We start from the raw sequence: 13933 nt of genomic DNA, 5'->3' as shown, positions 1-13933 counted from the left end.
AAAGATACATCAAAGCGAGAAAATGCCCTTTTTAAGTCCTGTAAAAATTGGCGAGGGGATGTGTTAGGCCCAGCAGTGATTGTGTAAGCGACTTTCTTTGCCTCCTGCAATGACTGGAAAGGAGAGAAATGACGCCTAATCTCTTTTTCAAACTCCACCCATGTCATATTCTGCTGTTCATTTAATCCCCTTATGATGCTGGCCGTCGGAGCATCAAAACTTAAATTTAAATATTGTCTGTACTGTTCCTTAGGTATCTGGAGTGCTTTAAAAATGTCATGAACCGCTTCTAAGTGATCCTCAATGCAGCATTCCCCTCCTTTTTTAAATGGTTTGATCAGGGCTTTCATGGATTGCATTATCTTTATGGGGCTACTTGTTGCAATGCATGGAATTGCACTACTTGGTGACTCAACCCTGGTTCCAGGTGAATGGGATTGGTGGCGGCCCCCAATGGGAGTATCAAAACCCCCAAGGGCGCTGCAACCAAGTTCAGTCACTGGCCCAGTCACTGGAGCACTAGCTCTTTGGGCAGAACTAGAATTCACCTCCACTCCATTGAATGTAGTACCCCGCCGCCTCTCCTGGGACCTGGGAATGCACATTTGTTGTTCTAAGTCTTTGCACTTTTTAAGGAGCCTGCGTGCTTCATTTTGCAGATAGTTGTTTTCATCACTCATTTAATTTATTACCTCCTGCATGTCGCACATTTGCATTTGGCATTCATTGAATTCTTTGTTTCTCTTGTCTCTTTCTTGAATCATTTTAACCATTTCTTGCTCTGCACCTTGGAGATCACTTTCTTTTTCAAAATGTTCTTTTTGTAAAATCTGCATTTCTGAAACAATCTCATTTTTATCCTGTCTAATGTGATCCACTAAGGCTTTTAAGTGTACCAATTCTTGCTCACTGTCTTCAAACTGTTTCTTGCTTTTGGACAACTGAATATCAAAATCTCTGCATTTTAATTGCATGTCTTTCTGACATCCTTCTAATTCTGTTCTTAACATCTCCTCTTTTTTACTTGCCCTATCTAAGTCAGTCTTTAACCTGTTAATTAGCTGGGTATCATTTTCTTGCATTCGCAGGGACCTATTCAATATAAACCAGATCTTGGCACATAGCCGTATCAGACAATCTTTCTCTGCATGTTTGTCAGCTGCATTTAATAATCTCAGAAGGCAGACCTGAATTATGCTGCCTGCTGCAAAAATACTGTCTAGTTTTTCTTTCTGCACTTCACCATGAATGCGGTCGTGCCATTCTGTGGCATTGTTCGATGACCACGTCCCATGTGCAAATAACTTTGCCTCTAAATATTGCACTAGCTCTGGGAATGTCGCTTCCATTTGAGACATTCCGAAATTCGTTTTTAGTGGCACACTGCTATTATGAAATGGGTTCCCTTTAATGTACAGATGACAGTGTGAGACACGCTTGCCTCGCCCAGTAGGTACTCGATGATCACTTTCCCGGCCTGCAACATACCATAAATATGTTGGGTATTTTGATAGATTTGGGTCTAGCGGTATTTTCTTACCGCCAAAATGAAAATAATTCAGTAATAATCACTCTTTGCATTCAGATTAGATTTGGTATATAGTACTACAGCATACATACATTATTTGAGCACACTGATACATTTAGTGGTATACATTATGTTGGTATGCGTTATTGGTGGTATTTCTGGTGAGCATAATTCCTTTGTTTTATATGTGGCCCCAATATCCAGAACCCCTTATTTTTGCTTAGTTTGTTCGTGTGATCAGTAGAGAGGCCTCAGGCTTTCATTTCAGGAACACCACATTTTCAATTGGAGTGCCACCATGGGCTGTCCTCGCTGTCTTATCTACGGCAGCGAGCTAACATGCAGTATTTATCACCAACTTATCTACATCGGTGAACTATGTCCAGGGCCTCTCTTTCTGCTGACTCATGTACCTCCAGCAGCAGTCTATTTCATTATATTATTATTATATTCCGTTCAGAAACATACACTTATATACTAAATGGAATCATGCACACAGCTACCGCTAAGTCTTATTTTTAGCTAGCTTAAAAATGAGAATTGCACTGTCTAAACCTCTCCCCACATCATCAGCACTGTAATGGTAAATGCACAAAGGAAAGAGAAAATAAAACACACTACCCGTCTGCTTTCAGATAATTTTGTGTATTATAAAAATTGCATTTAACACGATCTTACTCTTTTTACAGAGATAAATGAAATAGCACAGTCAACATTATCTGTAACAAAATGAGAAGAGGGCGACGAGAACAGTTGCAACATTAAACCTGTTGATAAGACACTGGAATTCTTTCTTCTACACTGACTGAATAGTTTCGCATTCACGCACACTGCCCCCGTACTTTGCAATGTATAATTACCTAATCTGTTCAGCATGTGAAATTCTTCAGCCGGTCGCCTTCTGGATGTGGCAATTCCCTCTTCAAGCACCCCCAGTGAGAACAGGCATCTGCCATTACTCAAACCGGGGATTATTGTCTGGGATTCCCAGTCTCTGCAGCAGTGCAGCTGGGATCTGCTTTTTCAATCAGGAACTCAGCCACCAGCCAGGTCTTTCTCCCAGCTGTGTGAAAAGTCTTCTGCCTCTCTCTTTCCCCCAGATTCTACAGGAAAACTTGGTTACAGCCTCTAATATGATGCTTGTCCAATAAGAATCCCCTATATCCTATCCTCCTCCTGCACACAATAGAAATCTTTTACAGTAAGCAACTGTAACAAAACTGATTTCCTGCTTATTTGAATCTTTGCTTCCTGCAAATACTGTGGACAAAGCAGCACAGAGAAAAAGAAAATCTGGATGCACGTTTAAAATGACTTTCAGAGTCTGCCTCATTTTGCAGTGGAGAACACATTATATTATTAAGAAGTAAAGATCAGGTTAGTTTTGTTAATGAGGTTACTTTATTAATTCTCAAATGTGTCTCTTGCAACAGAGGAATTTCAGGTGATAAAATGGTGTGCATTTTGAATGTGAAAATATGTGTGCTTTTAAAATGAGAAAATGGTTTGTTTTTTACCTGTGTAGCCTGTCTTCATTTACATGTCCATAGGTTGCACTGGCAACACATATCTTGAAACAATTGCATCATAGCACTGCACCAAACCTATGCAATGGCGCTGCACTTCAAAAACATGCTATACATTGATCCTGTGCAGTGGTGTTGTGCTCTGTGTTCCCAAAACACGCTAATTAATCTTACATTGCCCAAAGTCTATTTTCATCTGGCCATGTGACAGGAGACCACATTTTAAGCTCCTTCACTGTATACTATTAAATGAATAAAACATGGCACTTCTAGTGTTTTTCGATTACACCTCAAACAGGAGCTTGGCTCGCTTCTCACGTTCATTGTATCTTCTCGAGTAGATAACCAGGTTCTTGGCGGCCCCAACTCTTAACACTGGGCCAGGCAAGCCTTCTCGAATCTTCCTTCACCGTCAGCTGTTTTATTCTACTGCTCCACATTTTCAGCCCTTCTATTCACAGGTTCCAGGTTTGCTAAAATGTGTCGTGGAACATCCAGATTCTATACACACTTATATATATATATATTGGCGGCACTGCCTGCAGTCTATTCACTACATATAGCCAGCCTGATGATTACTTGGTCTACTTGCATTACTGCAGCTGTACATTTGTAAAATGGCTTTGCATTTTCTTGAATGCTTCTCTGCACATGCAATCTTCATTTTGCTCTCAAAATGTTGCTCAATTCTTTACTTCGCCATCAGATTCTGTAAAGTTTATGTACTCTCTTCATTGGCATCTCTTCTGTGTGCATCATTTCTGCTCCATGGGATGTCACCAGCCTTCTATTTCATTCATCTTCACATTTCTTCCAGAGTTCCTTCAGAAGAAGACTGTCATTTCATGGTAGATACATCATATAGGGTTTTCTCAATGGATACCTTGCTTGGAGGACTTTTCGCGGTATAGGTACCATCACTGGTGTTGCGCATGTTGCAATTTCCGGCTGCCAACATATAGACAGAATGTGGGCGGGACTTCCGGTAGAGGCACTTTGCTAGGATAAGGCATCCTAATACCGTTCAGTAAGGTAGGATGTCTAAGCCTTAGAATGCATGTGAACACAGGCCGAGGTAAGCAGTTGGCTGGTGGCTGTGCTACTGTGGACCGCTAAGAGGCCAGACATATGGAAGGGTGCCAAGGAGTGTGTGCGATAGGAGTGGGTTCGTTTAGACTTCTCTTTTGCTCATGGCTCTAATCGTTATGGACTGAAGGCAGTTGATGTGCACTGTGTATTTAGAGGGATGCAATTGTCCCTAGGCAGAGCCACCTTGATTACAGCCAACTTCCGCCTAGTGGAGCATGACTATGTTCCTGATTGGGGCATAGCATTATGTCTTAACTGGTCCAAATGGCTCATGGACAAGTCAGTGTATGGTGGATTACTAGGAGTTGTTTAGATAGTGGTCTGTGGTTGCCAGTTTGTGAGGGCGGGGCACCACGGTTACCATTGGTGCTGCCTGGTGGTGTCAGATCATATACCTGGATGGTATTATGTAACACCTTGCAGAGCAACAGGTTTGGAGAGGGATTCAGCTGTGGCTGGATGAGTGAGGCTGTGTTGATGGAGATGAGGGAGGGAGGGGCTCCCTTCCAGTACATGTTTCAGGATGCCCCAGGAAATAGCCAAGTTTTGAGGTCCTTTCTAAAGGAGAAGCATTTTTTGTTGCAGCAGATGTGGAAGGCAGATCCAGATGGAATCGGATTGGATAGATAACGCCGATCCTCCCATTCTGGTGGAGTTGCGAGGGGGGATTAAGAGAAGGAGTACCAAGCCTGATCGGACGGATCTGGTGGGTTGGTAGTGAGTGATCTTGCCTGGAGGAACTCTGGTCCAGTATTATGGAGGACGCAGTGTGTGATGCACATGGCTTTGAAGATGGCCCATCGGCTTATAGGGAGCAAGTGTGGTATTCTGAGGGTTGGGGGATATGTTCTCTGTGTGAGAGGGCTAGGAAGAGTCTGGCCGCAGAGTTTTGGATTCATTGGAGTTTCCTGATTTGATGAGCTGGGACACCTAGATAGAGGGCGTGGCATAGGCTAAATGGGAGAGAATGATGTTATGTGTTACAGAGAGTCTATGAGGGTAGGATGGATAAGGGAAGATTCTATTTTGGATGCCTAAGTGAAAGTGGCATGTTCTGGATACAGAATCGATGTGTTGGGAGAGTGATAGCTTCGAGTCCATTGTGCATCCAAGATTTTTTACAGAAGTGGAAGTTGCTGCAGGGGCTCCTAGGGAATGTTGCCAGAGTATCGGTCGGGGGATGAGAGCAGTTTTGCTGCATAGTAGGATTTCAGTTTGCCAGAGTTGAGGAGAACGGGATTGGCTGTCATCCAGTGATAGATTGCAGTGAGGATAGAAAAAAAATAGGGTCGGGGGGATGTTGGTGTTTTGCGGATCTTGAAAATGATCTGGGTGTCATCTGCATGATTATAGCAAGAAAGGTTATGAGGTTGGATGAGTGTCTACAGTGGGCTCAGGTAGAGCTTGAAGAGCAGGGGTGAGAGGGAGGCGCCCTGAGTGGCCCCTATCAGAACAGGGTGAGCAGCGGAAGTGAAAGTAAGAAGTAGCATGATTTGTGATCAATTAGAAAGGAATTACAAGATCCATTTTAGAGTAGAGTCTCTGATGCCTAGTGTGTAAAGTCTGTCCATGAGAATTGGATTGTCAATGGTGTCAAAAGCAACTGATAGATCAAGGAGGATGAGTGCAGCGCATCCTTCCGAGTCAGCTGTTCTTTTGAGATAATTTCAGATGGACACAAGAGAGGTTTGAGTTTGTCAAAGATATCTGAAGCCCGATTGGGTTGGATCGAGGAGCCTGTTGGATCCTGTGAATAGGCTGAGGTGCTTGTAAGCAGTGTGGTCTAGGAGTTTAGCAATGAAGCAGGTGTTAGTGATGTGTTAGCAGTTTGTAGGAAGTTGGGTGGTTGAGAGAGGTTTTTTTGAGACAGGGCTTGACATTATCGGCATTATCGGCACCATCCTGGCACTATCCCGTCTGAATTTAAGGCTGCCACAGTGATTCCTTTACTTAAGAAACCTTTGCTTGACCCTCTGGTGCCTTTGAACTATCGTCCTATTTCATCACTTTTATTCCTTATGAAACTTCTTGAGTCTCTTGTTTCTCCCATGTTGTTGTACTATATGGAATCGACGGGGCTTTAGGCCGGGTCGAGGGACAGAGACTATCCTGATATCAGTTTTTGATGGTATGGCTAGGTTGGTTGATGCAGGAGGGGTGGGGGCCCCGATTTTACTAGATCTGTCAGCGCCATTTGACACCGTGGACCATCCCATCCTGCTTGACTGCCTGGCTCAAGTCGGAATCTCAGGCAAGGTGCACACCTGGTTTACCTCGTTCCTGGCTGAGAGAACTCAGACTCTTTCACTTCCACCATTTCTCTCCACTATTTTCTCACTCTTCTGTGGTGTCCCTCAAGGCTTTGCCTTGTCTTCTATTCTCTTCAATATCTACATCTGGCTTCTTGTGTGTCTGATCCGCTCCTTCGGCATCAGGTGCTACTCGTATGCCAACGACACTCAAATCCTGATCCATTTAGATCTTGATCAGGCTGAAATGCGGTCATGCCTACGGGGGTGCCTGGCATCCATGGGGGACTGGATGAACCACAACTGGCTGAAGCTGAATGGAGATAAGACGGAGGTGCTGGTGGTGGGTTCTTCCCCCAATCACTCACTCTGGGTGTCTTCCTTCTGGCCATCCTCTCTGGGTCCCCTTCCTGTTTCCGCTGATAAGGTGAGAAATCTGGGGATAATAGTCTTGACTTCACTTTCCATGGAGTCACAGGTCGCCGCTATCTGCAAAGCAGTGCACTTTCATCTTAAAATGTCGAGGAAGGTTCTCCCATTGATACCTCTTCATTTACATTATCGGGTAGTGGCTGCCCCGGTTGCAAAATATGGCTTCCTGGGTCGCTACTGGCTCCCCTTATAGGCTCATATATCCTCTGTGCTACGTTCCTTGCACTGGTTGCCGGTTGCCCCTTGCATGGTTTATAAAGCCCTTTGCTTGGGCACCGTGCTCTACATGCTCAAGATGCTGAATATCTCTGTGACAAGTTTAACCGCTATCTTCCTACGCGTTCCATGCATTCTGCAGCTGCTGGCTTACTTGCTGTTCCCCTGTTTAAATGCTCTTGTATTGGTGGGCACACTTTCTCTGTTGCCGCAGCACAGCTATGGAATAGCTTACCGCTGTATCTGAAAAACTCTGTGAATCACCTTACCTTTAGAAAGGCACTGAAAACGTATCTCTTTTAGGTTTCTGACTTTAGGTGATGTTATTCTCTCTCCTTTTCAGCACCATGATGCCCGCGTTTAATAAGTTTACCTAACATAATATAACATAAAATAGGAGGTTTTGAAGGCCTCCGTGAATATACCAGTTGAGGGACACGTTGTAGTCAGGAATTTTCAAATAAGTACAGCAGGACAGGGATCTCTGGGGAGCCTGAGCTCTGGATTAGTGCTATGAGTTTGAGGAGTTCAGAGAAGGAAAAAGATGTGAACAAGGAGAGGACTGGTTAAGTAGTCATGGGGGTGTAGGACAGGGTAGAGGCTGAGAGGAATGGTGGGGTGAGCACAACTAGTTTGGAGAGCATGGCTGCAGTGTCTATCAATAGTGATGTTGTGAATGTGGTCAGAGGCGGGTGTTGAGGGGGCCTTGAGCAGCTCGGAGCCTTCGATTCAGTGATACATTTGTGGAGTTCTCTGCTCGGGTTCTTGGAGTTGGAGATTAAGTTTCAGTGGACCTTTTTTTTTTGGCTTTTCTTATTTTGGTTACGTAGGCCCTATTAAAACTTGCAAATGTGGTTTTGTTTTGTTGTGTGGGGTTTGTCCTCCCAGTCCGCTCTAGCCAATGCTTAATGGTTTTAAGGGATTTGAGGGAGGGTGTCTACCACTTTGAGTTTGGGCCTGATCGCTGAGAGTTGTGCCTAGTCGGCGTGAGGAGGATCAGGGCGCTGGTGAGCTAAAGATCGAAGAGGTCAATGTAGGGGTGTCATTCCTGGAGTGAAGGGTATGGAAGTGTGCTTACAAGGGAATTGGCCAGATCAGGGTTTATGATGGCTTTATTCCAGAGGGGGACTGCAGGCGTAGAGGTAGGGGGAGTTGGTGTGGCGGGGTGTACGAGGGAGAAGAATATAGCATAGTGATCTGTCCAGATTAGTGGACGAGGATGGAGGGACGAGGATGGAGGGTAGAGATTAGGTCCTATGTGCTGAATAATGACATTGAGGGTGTGCGTTGGGAGGGAAATCAGCTGGGTCAAGCTCAGAGCTTCCAAGTTGTCAGTGAGAGAGAGGCTCATTGGGGGTGGCGGGAACGTCAAACCAGATATTGAAGTCTCTTAGTGTAGTAAAGGGATGAATGATGGATTAGGGTGGCTGATAGGGAGTCACTGAGTGAGTCAGCAAAGTACCTGTTATAACAAGGAGGCTATATAGGAGTAGGAAGCTGTGGGTGAGCGAGGGGAACAGTCAGATCTTTACTAGTAACGATTTTCATTCAGTATTACAGGGAAGATTCTCAGGGGATACGACTGAAAGGTGTTGTTTGTGGAGGATGGCTAGTCCTCCTGCTCTGCTGGACCTATTTTGGGGAGGGAAGGAGTGGGTGGTGTGGTGGTCAGCAAAGAAGGGTGATCAAAGGGGGGGCTGGTCTGGGGGAGTTGAGCAGTTGTGGTGCTAGAAGGAGGAGGAGGGAGTATAATTTCCAAGGGGGAAGAGGGCAAGGGGGGAAGTAGCGGGAGGTACATCAGTGTATCCTGTGGGGAGTATATGGGATGCTGGTAGGGGATGGGGGTTGAGGAGGGAGGTGAAGAGAGCCAAGATGGGGTTTGGTGTTGGAGGAGAGGGGTATGAGGAATAAAAAGGGGGTTTATGATGAGCTCCTGGGCAGAGCTGAGGAGAAGACTGAGGGTGTAAAGTCCTATGGTTCTTGAGGCTCATACGTTTAGGGGATAGTTTGGGGGCAGAGGGATGTGAATGAGTGAGTGTGGGAGGGGATGTTGAGCAAGGTGTGCTGGCAGGGGCAGACTGTGTTTCACTTAAGGAGTTGAAGCATGATTTGGGGGTACTGGCAGTTAGTGTAAGTGGGAGAGGGGTGGAAAGTTGAGATGGGAGGATGGGGACCATGGCTTGAGTGTGGATGTGTCAGAGATGTGTGTGTTAGTGGTGACTTGAACTGAGGGACGATAGAATGTGTTGTTGTTCTGGACAGAAGAGCAACAGTGTGCCACCCTATTCCTGTAGGTGTGGGGGGCACCGGGAGAGTGGGTTTTAGAGGATGAGAAGTTAGGGGAATGGGGGAAGGAGGATGGCTGCGGAGGGGAGTTTGATTGATAAGGTTGAGGGCACTGATGAAGGAGAGGGGGCAAGATGTGTGTGGATAGTGAAGATGGGGAGTCAATGATGGAGGGTGTCATTGGCTAGGTTTTTTGGTGGACCAGAATGCAGTTCTGATCTGGAAAGAATGAGGCATGGTGATTAGGGTGTGTTCTGAACATTTGATAGTTGGATCGGATTGGGTAGATTTGGGCAGAAGGTGGAGCTGCTGTTAGATCTGGTCAGGGCGGTGCTCACTGTATGAGAAGTTCAGAGGTCTGTGGGAAGAGCTAGGATCAGTATGAGCAGTGCTTAATGTGTCTAGATTCAATACATCAAATGTGTCCACATTCAAACCTTCACCAGCGTGAGGGAGTGTCTATATTCAAAACAATAGTGATGCACGAAATGCTTAGATTCAAATGTTAACTGTGTGACCCCACAGGGAGGGTGGTTGTGAGGGTTTCAGAGGGTGGGGTCTGCCCTTCTCAGAGCAAACACAATGCTTGCAAGATGTTCAAATTCAAACAAAAGTAATTCCTGAGAGTTCTCTAAATTCGACACAACACACCATACCTGCAAGTTGTCTAAATTAAAGACAAGAGCGATTCCTGAAAATTGAGCCAAATTCAAAACATACGCAAAGGCCCGAGTAATCTGCTGTGGCCTGCTGTCAGAGGTATTCTTCCTCTCCTCACCTTCTCCCAGAAGCTCATTGTCTCTAGAGATCTGTTTCTCTCTAGGCTTGACTACTGCAACAGCCTCTTTCTAAGCCTGCCTGCCTATACACTCCGCCCTCTCCAACTCATCCAAAACAGGACTGCAAGACTTGTCCTTGGCCTCAAGCCCAGGGACCGGATCTCTCCAGAACTGAAATATCTGCACTGGCTCCCAGTGGTGGCAAGGATTACGTTAAAAACCCTCTGCATTGTCCACAAGGCCTTCTGGGGCCTCAATACCTTCAACTCTCTCTTCCTAAACATCTTCCTTCTCGAGCTCTTTACGGTCATCCGCCTCCAACTTCCTCTGGGTTAGTTGCTTCTCCAAGCAGCCCTTTGGTGGCAGATCTCTCTCGTCTGCTGGGGACTCCCTCTGGAACAGCCTCCCTGCCTCTATGAAACTTGAGGAGAACCATCTCCGGTTCCGGAAGCACATCAAGACCTTCCTCTTTGCTTCTGCTTTCTCTACTCCTCTCCCCTGCTGACCTCCTGGCTGAATCTGATATTGCACTGGTTACGTGGCTACCCTCTGATCTCAGGTCCAGGTGTCCCACCCCCCAGTTGCACTCCTGCACTGCCCCCCTGGAAACCCCTGGGGCTGTTTCTGTATCTCTACAGCCCCTACTAGCACTTCACACTTGATGTCTGCACTTACCCTTGCACTTGCCACCAGCTGGCTGCACTTTTATTTATTGTCTTTATTTATTTTACTGTTATCCTATGTACTGCACTGCCCCCTGCCCTTTCCCCCTTGCACTTTTCCCCTTCTCCCCTCCCCTGCACTTGTGCGATCTCAATGTCACCAGGCTTAGTATGATTGCTGTCTCTGTCCTCCTTCTGCTTCCCCTCCCTTGCCGCGTCGCGCCTTGAAACACTTGGGTATAGGCGCGTTGTTAGCGCCATATCATATCATATGAGTGCAGATAAAGATCTGATCCATTTTATTTTGATCTGACTATTTTACAGATGGTTAAAAAATAAAACCTTTTGGTGCAAAATATTAGAACCTGTAAGGAGGCAATGGCTTTAATTTTTAATTGTACCGTATCACAGTTTCTATTCGGTCTGGTCAAGTATCTGGACCGGACCCTAAACGTGAGGTTATTCAAAATAAACTCAAGCTAGGAATTATAAGGAATGCTATGCTTTTGAATATATGGTATGCTGACATTGGTTTATTGGGATTGGGTTATGTTTCACCTTTTATATTTACTGATTGGAAATGTTTTAACTGTATAGTGTGTGCTGACTTAATATTTGTTAATGGATAGTTTATGGATTTATATTTAAAGATTGGGAATTTTTTTAACTATGTATTGTATTTTTGATATGCGTTAATGGAGGAATCTGAATACACTTTGAGATAGAAAACATACACAATGCTGTACGCTACATACATTCAAAACAAACAAAATTCTTAAAGCAGATGTTCCAATTCAAAACATGCCTTTTGTGGAAAACTGCACCTAGATTCAAACCATACACTGTGGGGGAAATTACACCTAGAGTCAGGAAATACACTGCTGTGGGAAAATTTCACCTAGATTCAAAGCAAAATTTTGCTGGTCCGGTAACAACGCTACCGGTAAGCTTGCCATACCATTGTTATTGTACCGGCAAACAATGAGTTTTGCTCGCGGGTGCCTTCCAGTCCGCCAGGTCTGACCTGGCGGGTGTACCAGCACCCATGAGCAGACCATGTCGGATACACCGACACTATTCACAAATGGTGCCGGTGCAGCCGACCTCCCCATTCCCATTGAGCCCTTTGGCTCAATGGGAATGGGGATCACTTTTTTCCAGCGCCCGGGAATGGGCAATTACAGGGTCCGGCAGAATGCCCCGGTAATTGCCCATTCCCGGGTGCTGAAAAACAAATTATTCCAGCGGCAGCCGTGCCGGTTTTACCGACACGACTACCACCGGAGTCATAATGAGGCCCATAAACTCAGAACATACACGATGTGGAAATAGCACCTAGATTCAGAACATAGAAAGTGCACTTCAATATAAAACCAATACACTTGTGGGAGATCACTATGCACTGTGTGAGATCCAACAATGCACAAGTGTAAGTCAAACTGAAATCAAAACTTTACAGAATGTAGTGCACACCCACCCTCCCCTCTTTCCCCTGCATAACAGTTTGGTCACCCTACCCAATTCCCTTGATGTGATGTAATGGCAGTACAATGGTGAGCTAAAGGGTACAGTGTAAATCAGTGCAGAGTTTTGAGCAGGTAGTAATATAAGAGTGGGGGGGGGGTTTACCAGAGCACAGTAATGACTGTGCTGTTTGCCCATAACACCTTACCTGAGTTGTCACTGTAGGGGCTTTGCCAGGTTTCCATGGGAGAACCAGGGCAAAAAGAGATGGAGCTGCCCAGGGGGGAGCTGCTCTTTGCCTCTGTCCCTTAGCCAGCGGCCCGGACAAGGCTGCCCTGACAGAGCCACTGAAGAGTGTTCTTCCGGTCACGTGGTTGGCCGGCATGCTCGATGGGAAACCATGTAGGGAGGGCCCAGAGGCATAGTGCACATGAAGACCAAGAAAACAGCAAGCACAGTAAACGGAAGCCAAGATTAACATTAACTATGCAATAGGTGCCGGGGTTCGGGGATCCTCACACAGTCTCGAGCTGCAGTAAATTGAGCAGGAGGCTTGTAAATTTGCTTTAGAAAGCACTACAGTGCTGTGTCTTTCTTCCAGTCATGTGGTCGGCCTGATTGCCCAATGGGGAACCAGGGAGGGAGGGCCCAGAGGGGAAGCGCGCTCACAGACCAAGAAAGCAGCAAGCACGGTAAATGGGAAAAGTTACCTTGATGAGTAATCTTAAGTGGGGTGGGGAGGAGAGACTATTTTGGGGAAGCAAGCATGGATCTTTTCTTACAATGTCATGGCATGATTTAGTGGTATTATGTGCAAAGGCAACTTGATTAATAATCTTATGTAGCGCTGGGTGGGGGCTGTCTCTTGCTCCCCTTTGCACTGCGTTGCTCCTCCTTTTCTCTATTCCTTTCCTCCACTTTGGGCCACATCTAGCCGGTTCCTTTCACTCTCATCTTGCGCCATATTTGCTCTCACCTTACTCTCGCTTTTGCTATCACCTTTCTCTTCCTTCCCCTCTCTCGTGCTCCTCTTTTGCTCTCCCTTTGTTATGAAGTGAAAATTCCTTATAGTGGCGTTTCAGAATATTGAAGGAGTCACCAAAATAAGCCGATAAAATCATGTAAGTACTTTGCCACAGCCAAGACTGTGTACCTGGGCATTGTTGATGTACAAATGGCCATTGGATTTTTCATGTCATGGACATTATGAAGCCTATGTAAGGGTTTCAAATATTTTAGTCTAAATTATAAATATTCGAGAAAAAGTATAATGAATGAACTAGGGTCAAAGTACCCAATGCAAAACCTATGGAACATGGACCGGGCAAAAGGTGGTGTTATGTAATCCAGATATTCCTCATACCCTAGCTCCAATTTTCTCCAACAGTAAACCTGCCCCAATGCTAGTCGATCATATTTGACCTTGAAACATGTTTGTAGGTGAGTTGTGCAATATGTCTTTACTAAAAGAGGGGTCCTGACGGTCATGTCATGAGGACAGTGGCAGTAATGCAACAGACCTAGGGATGCTAAGGTTGTTTTCACGTGCTTGAACCAAGCAAATGATAAACCTCAATTCTTTGATTAGATATTAAGCATGCTGTCACCTTACTTCAGAAGGTCTGGAGAATCCCAAGTGCGGATCCAGTGATGCACTCATTTTAGGGCAATATCACCTACAAGGAAGTTCAAGTTAAACTTC

This window comes from Ambystoma mexicanum, chromosome 1p (assembly GCF_040938575.1).
Source record: "Ambystoma mexicanum isolate Mex_15411 chromosome 1p, UKY_AmexF1_1, whole genome shotgun sequence".
NCBI classification, from domain to species: Eukaryota; Metazoa; Chordata; class Amphibia; order Caudata; family Ambystomatidae; genus Ambystoma; species Ambystoma mexicanum.
This window is presented reverse-complemented; position numbering follows the sequence as displayed.